The 12692-nt window shown below is 40.2% G+C and overlaps 1 long non-coding RNA gene across 3 annotated transcripts; it reads right to left on the bottom strand.

The window, feature by feature from the left end:
* Nucleotides 1-1691: 1691 nt before the first annotated feature.
* LOC133382006 (uncharacterized) lies at nucleotides 1692-12347 on the bottom strand. 3 transcript variants are annotated; one of them, XR_009761770.1, is made up of 4 exons: nucleotides 12259-12341; nucleotides 11767-11878; nucleotides 10057-10170; nucleotides 1692-4026 (listed from the first exon to the last, which is right to left on the bottom strand). It is a non-coding gene; the product is annotated as an uncharacterized LOC133382006 (long non-coding RNA). The 3 variants fall into 3 exon arrangements; XR_009761769.1 differs by lacking the exon at nucleotides 11767-11878 and having other exon boundaries at nucleotides 12259-12347; XR_009761768.1 differs by lacking the exons at nucleotides 11767-11878; nucleotides 12259-12341 and adding an exon at nucleotides 10994-11103.
* Between the last annotated feature and the right edge of the window lie 345 nt (nucleotides 12348-12692).

The raw sequence follows: 12692 nt of genomic DNA, 5'->3' as shown, positions 1-12692 counted from the left end.
TACACAAACGATTATATACATTTATGCTAAAGTTATTGTTGTGTGTATGTGTGTGTGTGTTTATTTAGTTTGTATTCTACATTTTTTAAGAAGTTGCCTTGAGAACTTTTTGTAATATGGGACTGAAAAGTAATGATAATTATAACAATAAAATAAATGTTTGCCTTTACTGCTGAGTGACTCACAAGCATCCAATAGTTCAGTAGGACACCATATCAAGCCCACTGTAATTATATGAGCTTACATCAGCTGTGTCTGCTTTGTGACTAGCTCTCCTGGGATCCAGCACTTTCCCTGTTTTGTCATCATATGCGCTTCCCTGTTGGCTTTATTATGGTTGCTTTCAAACTTGCTCTGCCATGTCCAAAGTCTGTATTTCCATTACCACCCACACAGGAGCAAGAATGGCAGAGAAACATGCTGACAGCAACAGGAAATGCTGCCTGACATAATATAGACAGAGCATGCCACTGATTCCCCCCAGTAAACTTACAAAGAAATCAGCCCTAGTATAGTACATGCAGGGATCTACATGGGATCTTCCCTTAAATTCATCACTGACAGTGCAGTCCTAAACCCCACATACACTGGCTTGACAGGTTGTTGTTGTTATGTCGAGTTGATTACGACTTATGACGAACCTATGAATCAGCGACATCTTTGCATCTGAGGACTTTTTCTAGTTGTCTCATAGCTGCCCTCCCCAGTCCTAGCCTTCTGATTTCTTTATTGTCTCCATTTTGGTTAATGACTGTGCCAAGGTATTGATCCTTGACAAGTTCAGTGTCCTCATTGTCAACTTTAAAGATACGTAAATCTTCCAATGTCATTACTTTAGTCTTCTTGACCTTCAGCTGTAGTCCTGCTTTTGTGCTTTCCTCTTTAACTTGGATCAGCATTTGTTTCAAATCATTACTGGTTTCTGCTAAGAGTATGGTGTCGTCTGCATATCTTAAATAATTTATATTTCTTCCTCCAATTTTTCCACCTCCTTCATCTTGGTCCAATCCAGCTTTCTGTATGATATGTTCTGCATATAGATTAAAGGGTGATAAAATACACCCCTGTCTCACCCCCTTTCCGATGGGGAACCAATCGGTTTCTCCATATTCTGTCCTTACAGTAGCCTCTTGTACAGAGTATAGTTTGTGTCGCAGAGTGGCGAAATTGGGAATGAAGAGACTTTGAGCCTTTATGTGTTTGAATCTTTGCTAAAGATTACACCTTCCCTGCAAATTAACCGGACAGAGACTTTAAGCTTTAAAATAAGAAATAACTACTTTATTCTGGAAGTACATACTTGATAGGAAAGAGTTCTACATCTAGCTAACTAGCTAAGTTGGAGATGCAAACACTAAGCCTAGTATTTGCCCTCGTGCTTGGAGAAGAGGGAGAGACAAAGAGAATATGTCTGCTCTCCGTCTCAAGGGAAAGAAGAAGGACGATGTGGTCAACATCCTATGCACATCAGTCTAGCAGGAAGGGAGAGACAGCAGGAGATCAAAGGATAGGTATTAGCCTAGCAATGAGGAGATCTCCTCTCTAGCTACCCTTTTTAACCTCATGCAGCCTCAACCCACAAGTTGGAGTTGAACCACATATTCCTTTTTTTAAAAAAATAATTTTTATTCAAAGTTTCAGAAAACAAAACAAAACAAAGTCAAAAACAAAAACATAATAGTACAATAAAAATCTTGACTTACAATTTGTCGCAGATCAGCTATAAGTATATGATATATATCAAACCTGTCCCTTAATACATACAAGATCACTTTTCTCCATAGGCTATCTTAATTAATCGTCAAATCCCATTATCATCATTTCATTTTGATCTTTCAGCAAAAAGTCTAAGAGAGACTTCCATTCCTTAAGAAATGTATCTGTCGATTTTTCTCTAAGTAAGCATGTCAATTTATCCATCTCTACTAAGTCCATTAATTTCAATAGCCATTCTTCCGTTGTTGGTGTTGATTCCATTTTCCACTTTTGTGCATATAATAATCTTGCTGCCGTAATCATATATAATATTATTCTTCCATATTTCTTTTCTATTTGTTTATCCATAAAACCCAATAAAAAAAATTCTGGCTTTAATTGAATATTTGTCTTTAGAATTTTTTGCATCATCCTACCTATCTGTGCCCAAAATGATTTCGCCTGTTTACACAACCACCACATATGATAAAATGATCCTTCTTGGTGTTTACATTTCCAACAAACATTAGGAACATTGCTATACATTTTTGACAACTTTTCTGGAGTCATGTACCAATGATACATCATTTTATAAAAATTTTCTTTAAGATTGTAACATAGTGTAAATTTCAATCATTTTTTCCACATATTTTCCCATTGATCCATTTGTATGTTATAACCCATTTTTTTTGCCCATTTTACCATACACTCTTTTACTTGTTCTTCTTCCATTTCCATTTTTAACAAAAGTTTATACATTTTCGCAATTATACATTCATCATTTGTACACAGACATATTTCAAAATCAGATTTACTTATTTCAAAACCATACATTTTCTTATCCATTTTATATCTTTCCAACAATTGTAAATAGAGTTGAACCACATATTCCAACGGGTTGCGCATCAGAAAAATCAGATGCTGTGGCACCCCATTTCTTTTAAGGCATTTCATAGTTTTTCATGATACAGTAGGGCTCTGCTTATACAGCGGGTTAGGGACCAGGCCCCCGCCATAAAGCGGAAATCACCATAAAGCGGAACCCATTGACTATAATGGGCTGCATCGTGCAAAAATGACACGAAAATGTCACAAAATGCCGTAAAATCGCAAAATCGGCTTTAAAACAGGGAATTTCCCCTAATTTAGAGCCGCTGCATCAGCAGAACACCGCAAAACAGAACTCTGGTAAGCGGGGCCCTACTGTATACACAATCAAAGGCTATAAAACACAGGGTGATTTTTTTCTGAAATTCCTTGGTCTGTTCCATTATATAACGTATGTTTGCGGATCTCTGGTACCTCTTCCCTTTCTAAATCCAGCTTGGACATCTGGCATTTCTCGCTCCATATATGGTAAGAGCCTTTGTTGTAGAATCTTGAGCATTACTTTACTTGCATGGGATATTAAGGCAATAGTTCGATAATTACTGCATTCCCTGGGATCCCCTTTCTTTGGAATTGGGATGTATATTGACCACTTCCAGTCTGTGGGCCATTGTTTAGTTTTCCATATTTCTTGACAGATTTTTGTCAAAATTTGGACAGATTCAGTCTCAGTAGCTTGTAGCAACTCTATTGGTATGCCATTAGTTATACATTTATCTATCAGAGATTATTAAACAAGTAGTTAAATGATGTTTCATGTTTAAAGGCAGTGTACTTGTGGATATCAGATACTAAGGACCAGAGCTTGGAAAAGTTACTTTTTTGAACTACAAATCCCATCAGCCCAATCCAGTGGCCATGCTGGCTGGGGCTCATGGGAGTTGTAGTTTAAAAAAGTAACTGCTTTTTTAAGTGGAGAAGCCAAGGATTGGACCTAGGACTCTCTGCATACAAGCCATGTGCTCTGCTTCTGAGCTTATGGTCCCTTGCCTTCAAAATTTGGACAGATTCAGTCTCGGTAGGTTGTACCAACTCTGTTGGTATGCCATCTGTTCCTGATGATTTGTTTCTTCCAAGAATTTTAAGAGCAGCTTTCACCTCACATTCTAAAATTTCTGGTTCTTCATCATACAGTTCCTCTGTGAATGAATCTGTTGTCCTTGCATCTCTTTTATAGAGTTCTTCAGTGTATTGCTTCCATCTTCCTTTTATTTCATCTCGGTCAGTCAGTGTGTTCCCCTGTTGATGATTCAACATCCGTACCCTTGGTTTCACTGAACTTTCACTTGGTATCACTGAACATTAAAGTCAGGATTATTCAGACCATGGTATTCCTGATCTCTATGTATTGATGTGAAAGTTGGACAGTGAAAAAAGCGGATAAGAGAAAAATCAACTCATTTGAAAAGTGGTGTTGGAGGACAGCTTTGTGGATACCATGGACTGCAAAAAAGACAAATAATTGGGTGTTAGAGCAAATTAAACCAGAACTATCACTAGAAGCTAAAATGATGAAATTGAGGTTATCATACTTTGGAGACATAATAGAAGATATGATTCACTAGAAAAGACAATATTGCTGGGAAAAACAGAAGGGAGTAGAAAAAGAGGAAGGACAAACAAGAGATGGATTGATTCCATAAAGGAAGTTACAGATCTGAACTTACAAGATCTGAACAGGGTGGTTCATGACAGATACTATTGGAGGTCGCTGTTTCATAGGGTTGCCATAACGTGTAATCAACTTGAAGGCACATAACAACAAACCCTTGGTTTAAATTTCCCTTTAATTTCTCTAATCTTTTGGAATAGGGCTCTTGTTCTACCCTTTTTGTTGTCCTCTTCTATTTCTATACAATAACTATTGTAATAGTTATCTCTCTACGTAGTAGTCGCTGTATTGTTGCATTTAGGGTTCTAACCGTGTTTCTGTCTCCTTTTGCTTTTGCTTTCCTTCTCTCTTTAACCATTTTAAGAGTTTCTTCAGTCATCCATTGAGGTCTTTCTTTTTAACGAGAGGTATCGTGTTTTCACATTCTTCCCTGATAATGCCTCTGACTTCACGCCATAGTTCTTCTGGTTCTCTGTCAACTAAATTTAAAGCCGCAAATCTGTTCCTTATTTGATCTTTATATGCTTCTGGGATGGTATTTAAATTGTATTTTGGCATTATGATTGCTTTGTTGGTCTTCTTTAGCTTTACTCTGTTTTTCGATAATACCAGTTCATGATCTGTACTGCAGTCTGCTCCTGGTCTTGTTTTTGCAGGAAGCATGGAACTTCTCCATCTTCTGCTACCATTTATATAATCAATTCGATTCCTATATTAACCATTTGGTGATGTCCACGTGTACAGTCGTCTGTATGTGTTTGCGAGAAACAAATTATTGGCTTCACAGAATTCAGTAAGTCTTTCTCCTGCTTCATTTCTATTTCCTAAGCCCCATTTTCCCACAATTCCTAGTTCTTCTCTGTTCCCTACTTTTGCATTCCAATCCCCCATGATTATCAGCACATCTTGGTTTGGTGTGTGATCAATTTCTTCCTGTATTTCTGCGTAAAATCACTCCAATTCCTCTTCTTCTGCATTTGCCATTGGAGCGTAGACTTAAATCTCAGTGATATAACGCGCTCAGACCTTGCATTATAGCTCTTCATCGTTTTTGCTACATCACTTCCCACTATTAAAGCAACCCCGTTTCTTCTTAATTTCTCATTTCCTGCGTAAAATAATTTCTAGTTGCCTGATTGAAAATGTCCCATTCCAGTCCATTTTAATTCACTCATGCCAAGTACTGTAATGTTGATACTTTTCATTTCTTGCTTGACAATTTCTAACTTTCCCTGGTTCATGCTTCTCACATTCCATGTTCCTATTGTGTGCATCCTACAACTCCAGACTCTCCTTCCGCATCTGTGCACATCAGCCACTGGGATTCCTTTTGGCTTTGACCCAGCTGCGTCATTAGTCACAGTGCTACTTGTACTTGTCCTTTGTTCTTCCCCGGTAGCTCATAAGAACATAAGAACATAAGAAGAGCCTGCTGGATCAGGCCAGTGGCCCATCTAGTCCAGCATCCTGTTCTCACAGTGGCCAACCAGGTGCCTGGGGGAAGCCCGCAAGCAGGACCTGAGTGCAAGAACACTCTCCCCTCCTGAGGCTTCCGGCAACTGGTTTTCAGAAGTATGCTGCCTCTGACTAGGGTGGCAGAGCACAGCCATCACAGATAGTAGCCATTGATAGCCCTGTCCTTCATGAATTTGTCTAATCTTCTTTTAAAGCCATCCAAGCTGGTGGCCATTACTGCATCTTGTGGGAGCAAATTCCATAGTTTAACTATGCGCTGAGTAAAGAAGTACTTCCTTTTGTCTGTCCTGAATCTTCCAACATTCAGCTTCTTTGAATGTCCACGAGTTCTAGTATTATGAGAGAGGCAGAAGAACTTTTCTCTATCCACTTTCTGAATGCCATGCATAATTTTATACACTTCTATCATGTCTCCTCTGACCCGCCTTTTCTCTAAACTAAAAAGCTCCAAATGCTGCAACCTTTCCTCGTAAGGGAGTCGCTCCATCCCCTTGATCATTCTGGTTGCCCTCTTCTGAACCTTTTCCAACTCTATAATATCCTTTTTGAGATGAGGCGACCAGAACTGTACACAGTATTCCAAATGCGGCCGCACCACAGATTTATACAATGGCATTATGATATCAGCTGTTTTATTTTCAATACCTTTCCTAATTATCGCTCGCATGGAATTTGCCTTTTTCACAGCTGCCGCACACTGGGTCGACATTTTCATCGTGCTGTCCACTACAACCCCGAGGTCTCTCTCCTGGTCGGTCACCGCCAGTTCAGACCCCATGAGCGTATATGTGAAATTAAGATTTTTTGCTCCAATATGCATAATTTTACACTTGTTTATATTGAATTGCATTTGCCATTTTTCCACCCATTCACTCAGTTTGGAGAGGTCTTTTTGGAGCTCTTCACAATCCCTTTTTGTTTTAACAACCCTGAACAATTTAGTGTCATCAGCAAACTTGGCCACTTCACTGCTCACTCCTAATTCTAGGTCATTAATGAACAAGTTGAAAAGTACAGATCCCAATACCGATCCTTGAGGGACTCCACTTTCTACAGCCCTCCATTGGGAGAACTGTCCGTTTATTCCTACTCTCTGCTTTCTGCTTCTTAACCAATCCCTTATCCACAAGAGGACCTCTCCTCTTATTCCATGACTGCTAAGCTTCCTCAGAAGTCTTTGGTGAGGTACCTTGTCAAACGCTTTTTGAAAGTCTAAGTACACTATGTCCACTGGATCACCTCTATCTATATGCTTGTTGACACTCTCAAAGAATTCTAGTAGGTTACTGAGACAGGACTTTCCCTTGCAGAAGCCATGCTGGCTCTGCTTCAGCAAGGCTTGTTCTTCTATGTGCTTAGTTAATCTGGCTTTAATAATACTTTTTACCAGTTTCCCAGGGACAGAGGTTAAGCTAACTGGCCTGTAATTTCCGGGATCCCCTCTGGATCCCTTTTTGAAGATTGGTGTTACATTTGCCACTTTCCAGTCCTCAGGCACAGAGAAGGACCTGAGGGACAAGTTACATATTTTAGTTAGCAGATCAGCAATTTCACATTTGAGTTCTTTGAGAACTCTCGGGTGGATACCATCCGGGCCCGGTGATTTGTCAGTTTTTATATTGTCCATTAAGCCTAGAACTTCCTCTCTCGTTACCACTATTTGTCTCAGTTCCTCAGAATCCCTTCCTGCAAATGTTAGTTCAGGTTCAGGGATCTGCCCTATATCTTCTACTGTGAAGACAGATGCAAAGAATTCATTTAGCTTCTCTGCAATCTCCTTATCGTTCTTTAGTACGCCTTTGACTCCCTTATCATCCAAGGGTCCAATCGCCTCCCTAGATGGTCTCCTGCTTTGAATGTATTTATAGAATTTGTTGTTGTTGGTTTTTATGTTCTTAGCAATGTGCTCCTCAAATTCTTTTTTAGCATCCCTTATTGTCTTCTTGCATTTCTTTTGCCAGAGTTTGTGTTCTTTTTTATTTTCTTCATTCGGACAAGACTTCCATTTTCTGAAGGAAGACTTTTTGCCTCTAAGAGCTTCCTTGACTTTGCTTGTTAACCATGCTGGCATCTTCTTGGCCCTTGCGGTACCTTTTCTGATCTGCAGTATGCACTCCAGTTGAGCTTCTAATATAGTGTTTTTACAGACCTTCCAAGCATTTTTGAGTGATGTGACCCTCTGGACTTTGTTTTTCAGCTTTCTTTTTACCACTCCCCTCATTTTTGTGAAGTTTCCTCTCTTGAAGTCAAAAGTGACCATGTTGGATTTTCTTGGCAATTGGCCATTTACATGTATGTTTAATTTAATAGCACTATGGCCACTGCTCCCAATCGGTTCAACAACACTTACATCTCGCACCAGGTCCCGGTCCCCACTGAGGATTAAGTCCAGGGTTGCCGTCCCTCTGGTCAATTCCATAACCAACTGGTCTAGGGAATAGTCATTTAGAATATCTAGAAATTTTGCTTCTTTGTCATGACTGGAACACATATGCGGCCAGTCTATGTCTGGGTAGTTGAAGTCACCCATTACTACCACATTTCCTAGTTTGGATGCTTCCTCAATTTCATATCTCATCTCCAGGTCTCCCTGAGCATTTTGATCAGAGGGACGAAAGATCGTTCCCAGCATTAAATCCCTCCTGGGGCATGGTATCACTACCCACAACGATTCTGTGGAGGAGTCCACCTCTTTTGGGGTTTCCAGCTTGCTGGATTCAATGCCTGCTTTCTCAGTGAGTGCCTTCTGACCTGGGGGTCTCATCTTCTAGCACTATCTCGTGTTGCATTTTGGATACTCTGTTCGTAGGGTATTTGTGGTAAAAGGTATACAGAGGTGGTTTACCATTGCCTTCCTCTGAGTTTGGAGAGGTTAGATGTGGCCTATCTCAGTCTCCACCCCCTGTTGAGCTGTTCTTAAGCTATCTGCTTATAGATTTTTCCAGCTGAGGAAAAGCCCTGCTGGCATCAGTTATGCTGTTGTAGAGGTAAAAAATGGTGTGTGTCTAGGCCAGTGCAAGGAATGGGTATGCCAGGGATGGGGAGAGGGACCATCAAACTTATGCTGCTAACAAATCCTCACTTTGGTAATTCAGTGGTCCTGCCCATAGAGTTCTGTGTAACTTACACCACAAAAAATGCAGGTATCACTAAATTCACCCCATATAAGTCAATGGAAGCGCAGAAAATGAAGGTCTACGCTGCCCCTCCCACAATTTCCCTGTTCCAAAACCATTAGGATAGCTGGCATTTCTGCCTCCTTGAATATTTGCCTGGTTAGGATTGTTCTGGTGAACATGTTATTCTGGTGGACCTGAAGCATACCTGACTTCCTGAGCACTGGTCTCCTTTGTGCATTGTTTTTTATCTGTTGGCTTTTTTAGTTTGCGTATGTATTTAACTTTTATTGTATCTTTAAATTGTGTTGATTATAAGCCACCTTGGGTATCACTGTCTACAATGAAAAGGTTATGGGAAATAAATATTAGAGAGAGAGAGAGAGCTGTTTGATGTGCAGACATTAGCAGGGGGTAATGATGTTCCATACTGTGAAAAGTTTCACCTGCCAATTTCTGCACGTCAAACTGCTGTCAAAGCAACTGGAGCAGGCTACCAGGCTGATTCTTTGGTCAGCTGGCAACCCTACTCAGAAGTAAGTCCCACTGAACTAAATCAAAGGATTTACTCCCCAGGAACTATACGGTGTAGGGTTGCCAGATAATCCGGGGGGGGGGAGCCTACTTCTGTACCTTTAAAAGAGAGATCTGACATGCAGAAATCAGCAGAGTAAGTTTTTTAGTGCATGGGTAAAATATGACCACTTACTAACGCTTGTGCTGTCAAACTGCTATTAAAGGGACAGCCACTAAGGCCAGTTCAAAAGTTGGCAAGCATAATTCCTTGGTGGCAAAGATTTGTGACAAAAACAAGTATATAGCTAAGCCCTGGGTATCTTTATTAAGCTGAAGAAAGAAACCTAAGGAATAGAATGTAGACTTGCCAGCTTTTTTTTTTCTGTAGTAGGATAATATTTTTAATTTGAATTGCTGCTTGTGGCTGCATACACACCATACCTTTAAACTGCATTCCCTCTCCCAAAGAATCCTGGGAATTGTAGTTTACCCATCACTGAGCTGCAATTCCAATTTAACAAACTACATTTCCCAGGGTTCAGGGGAGGAGGCTTTGTATGTGCTTTAAAGGTATGGAGTGTATGCAGTCTAAGACACAGGAATCCTTACCAGAAAATTCTGGTAACCGTATCTGGATTCCTGGATTCACCCTTAGTGAAGCCTCCCCTTCCATTTTTGAACAGACAGTACAAACCATGCAGTACAAAAGCTGCTGTTTTCCCCAAGCTTTAGTCAGAGCAATCCTATACTCACAACAGGAGGGATTCCAGTACCATAGCTGCTGTATCAGCATAAGATTGTGTTCTTAATTGTCCAGTCAGGCTCCAAAAGTTAAGTAAATCTGATTGTGGGGGAAATGACCTAGAACTGGAAGAATTAAAAAAAAGCGACTAATAAATACTAGTAATAAATTAAAAACGGGGATGTAGAAAATCACACAGGTACAGAATTAATATTTTAATAAAATCAAGCATATCTGAAAAATTAAGGAATGAAATGTGACAGTCCTTGGAACTGGAGGAGGCAGCTACAGAAGATAATCCGTAGGGGGGTAAAGTACCCATCTGTTTAGCCCACTGATTTCTCCCCTAAAAATTACCCTAACCCTTCATCCATGTTACCTCAACAAACATGGGTTTCATTTTCAATTTTATTTTGTATACCGTCTTTCTACATTACTGTACCCAAGGTGGTTTAAGTGGGAACAGATAATTGCTAAAGCAATATGTAGTGATGCCCTTGCTGAGCAATTGGGAGAGTCCTGCCTGTGTAGTTTTCCTTGTTTTTCCATAAACTAAAGGAGATTGATTATATTTGCTGAAAGAGAAGGATGTGTCTGAGCATGCCAGGCTCCTACAAGACGCCCCAACATCGTGGGACACAGACCTGGTTCCACGCCTCATTCCTATTTCAATTCCCATCCTTGGTAGTCAAGGCCAAAAGGGCTGCAAAGTTCTTGGAAGCAGCCCTGACCTTCCCTTGGCTGCAAACCTCGGACAAGGAAAATAACAATGTAATCCATTCTGCTCCTCACGCACCACACTGTGTAACAAGTTCCAGACAGGGCCATGACAAAAAGGCTCCTTCAGACTGCAACAATTTCTGCCTGTTCTTGTATCACTATCTGCTGTCCAGCCATGGAACTCAGTGATCCAAAGTTTATGTTTGTTGTGGGGAGAAGGGTGCATACCTTCCAATATTTTGCAGATGACAAAACCCCTCTTTTGTGCTCCTCAAAAGCCTGTTCTCAGAGCAAGTTTCATTGCTTGAGCCCCGACAGCTACAGGTGGGGATCTGCAATGCTCCCCCTACCACAGCATGATACATTGCTTTAAGGCTCTTCTCTGTGAGCTGTACTGTATTCTGTGTTACTCATTTACTAAACAGCTTGTCCTGAACTGGCTTCCGAAATATAATACACTGACCATAACAACTTCCTTTTTTTAAAAATGGAAGAATGTTTAATTTCACAGAGGATCAGGATGTAATTATAGCATAGCTGCTGCTCAAACACATGAAGTGAAATTTACTTTCCAAGTAGGCTGTTATCAGCACAGGGAACGGACAGAGAGGATTGTGTTTTCCTATTTAAATAAATAATCCAAAGAGTTTTATGGACCTGCCTAATAACATTAGCCTCATAAAGGAAACAGCAACGGGAGATATTTTAAATATTGCATTGAGGAACAAGGATGTGGGAGCTGTGCTGGAGCAGGTTTGCATGTCGTAATGGTTTCAGTTCTCCCCGTTCTATGTAATTTATGTGAATTCCTTTTTTCATGCACAAAAACACAAACAGAAAAAAGCAAGCTGCTGGATGTTTAGAAACCAGCAGGTACTTTTGTTTTGGTTTTTCATGCCATGGAAATAAACATTAACACCTACTTTTTGTACACCGCCCAGAGAGCTACTAGCTATGGGCGGTTTAAAAATGAAATAAATAAATAATAAATAAATAAATACTGTCTGCAGCTGAAGCTGCTGTTACAGGGCACAGGATCAAGACTGGCTGAAGAACCGGCAACCATCTGGAGCAGAATAGGATTGAGACAGTCACCCGGTCCTTTCAAGGCATCTATGACAAACAAGTCCATCATATTAATCAAGCAGCAGGAAATGGGGAGATGTGCATCACCCTGATCTCTAAGGAGGAAGGGCGGGATAAAAATGCAATCAATAGATAAAAAGCACATGTAGCTGTAATCATTAATGTCGATTAGAAAATTCCACACAGCCATAGCAAAACAATACCTTTACTAGGACCAACAAAATACTGTGCCAACTTTTGAGTTATTCAAAACTATTCTTCAAGCTGGATGTTAAGCAAAATAATAATTTTTAAAAGGAGCGGGAGAGAAAGAAGGAGGTCATTTTCTGGGCACAATGGGAGTTGTGGTCTGCTGCAGTCTATATGTAACAGCCTTAAAATGGAATGGAGGAGACAATTGATTGTACCTGGTGTAAAAAGATCTCAGGTTGCAGAAAGGCATTTCAACAGTTGCTTGCTTTTATATCTTCAAAAGGAGAGTGGCCCATTGTCCCAGTGTCCCTTGCAATTTTGCCCCACCTAATCCCACTTCACTCTCCTTCTGGGCTGGGCTGTTTGTTTAGAGGGAGATTAGGCACTGTTTACAGTCCTAGGTTCCCAGCATCTTTTGTTTTAAGAATAAAAGAGCTATTTAGAGTTGTACTGGAAATAGAAAAGACCCGGAAAGACAGTGGTAGCCATTTGTTAAAAGCCTAAAATCCACCTTCTCAGGTACTGGTGTACTGATTTCCATACAGGGCTGGCTTAATGGTTGGCCAGTTCTTTATATTTCTGTTTTTATATTTTCTTATGTTTACTGCAATGTTATATTTGCTGTACATCACTTATATGTTTTCTGTGC

This window comes from Rhineura floridana, chromosome 3, assembly GCF_030035675.1.
Source record: "Rhineura floridana isolate rRhiFlo1 chromosome 3, rRhiFlo1.hap2, whole genome shotgun sequence".
NCBI lineage: Eukaryota > Metazoa > Chordata > Lepidosauria > Squamata > Rhineuridae > Rhineura > Rhineura floridana.
Note: the sequence above shows the minus strand (reverse complement) of the source record. Positions and strands in the feature narration are given on the sequence as shown.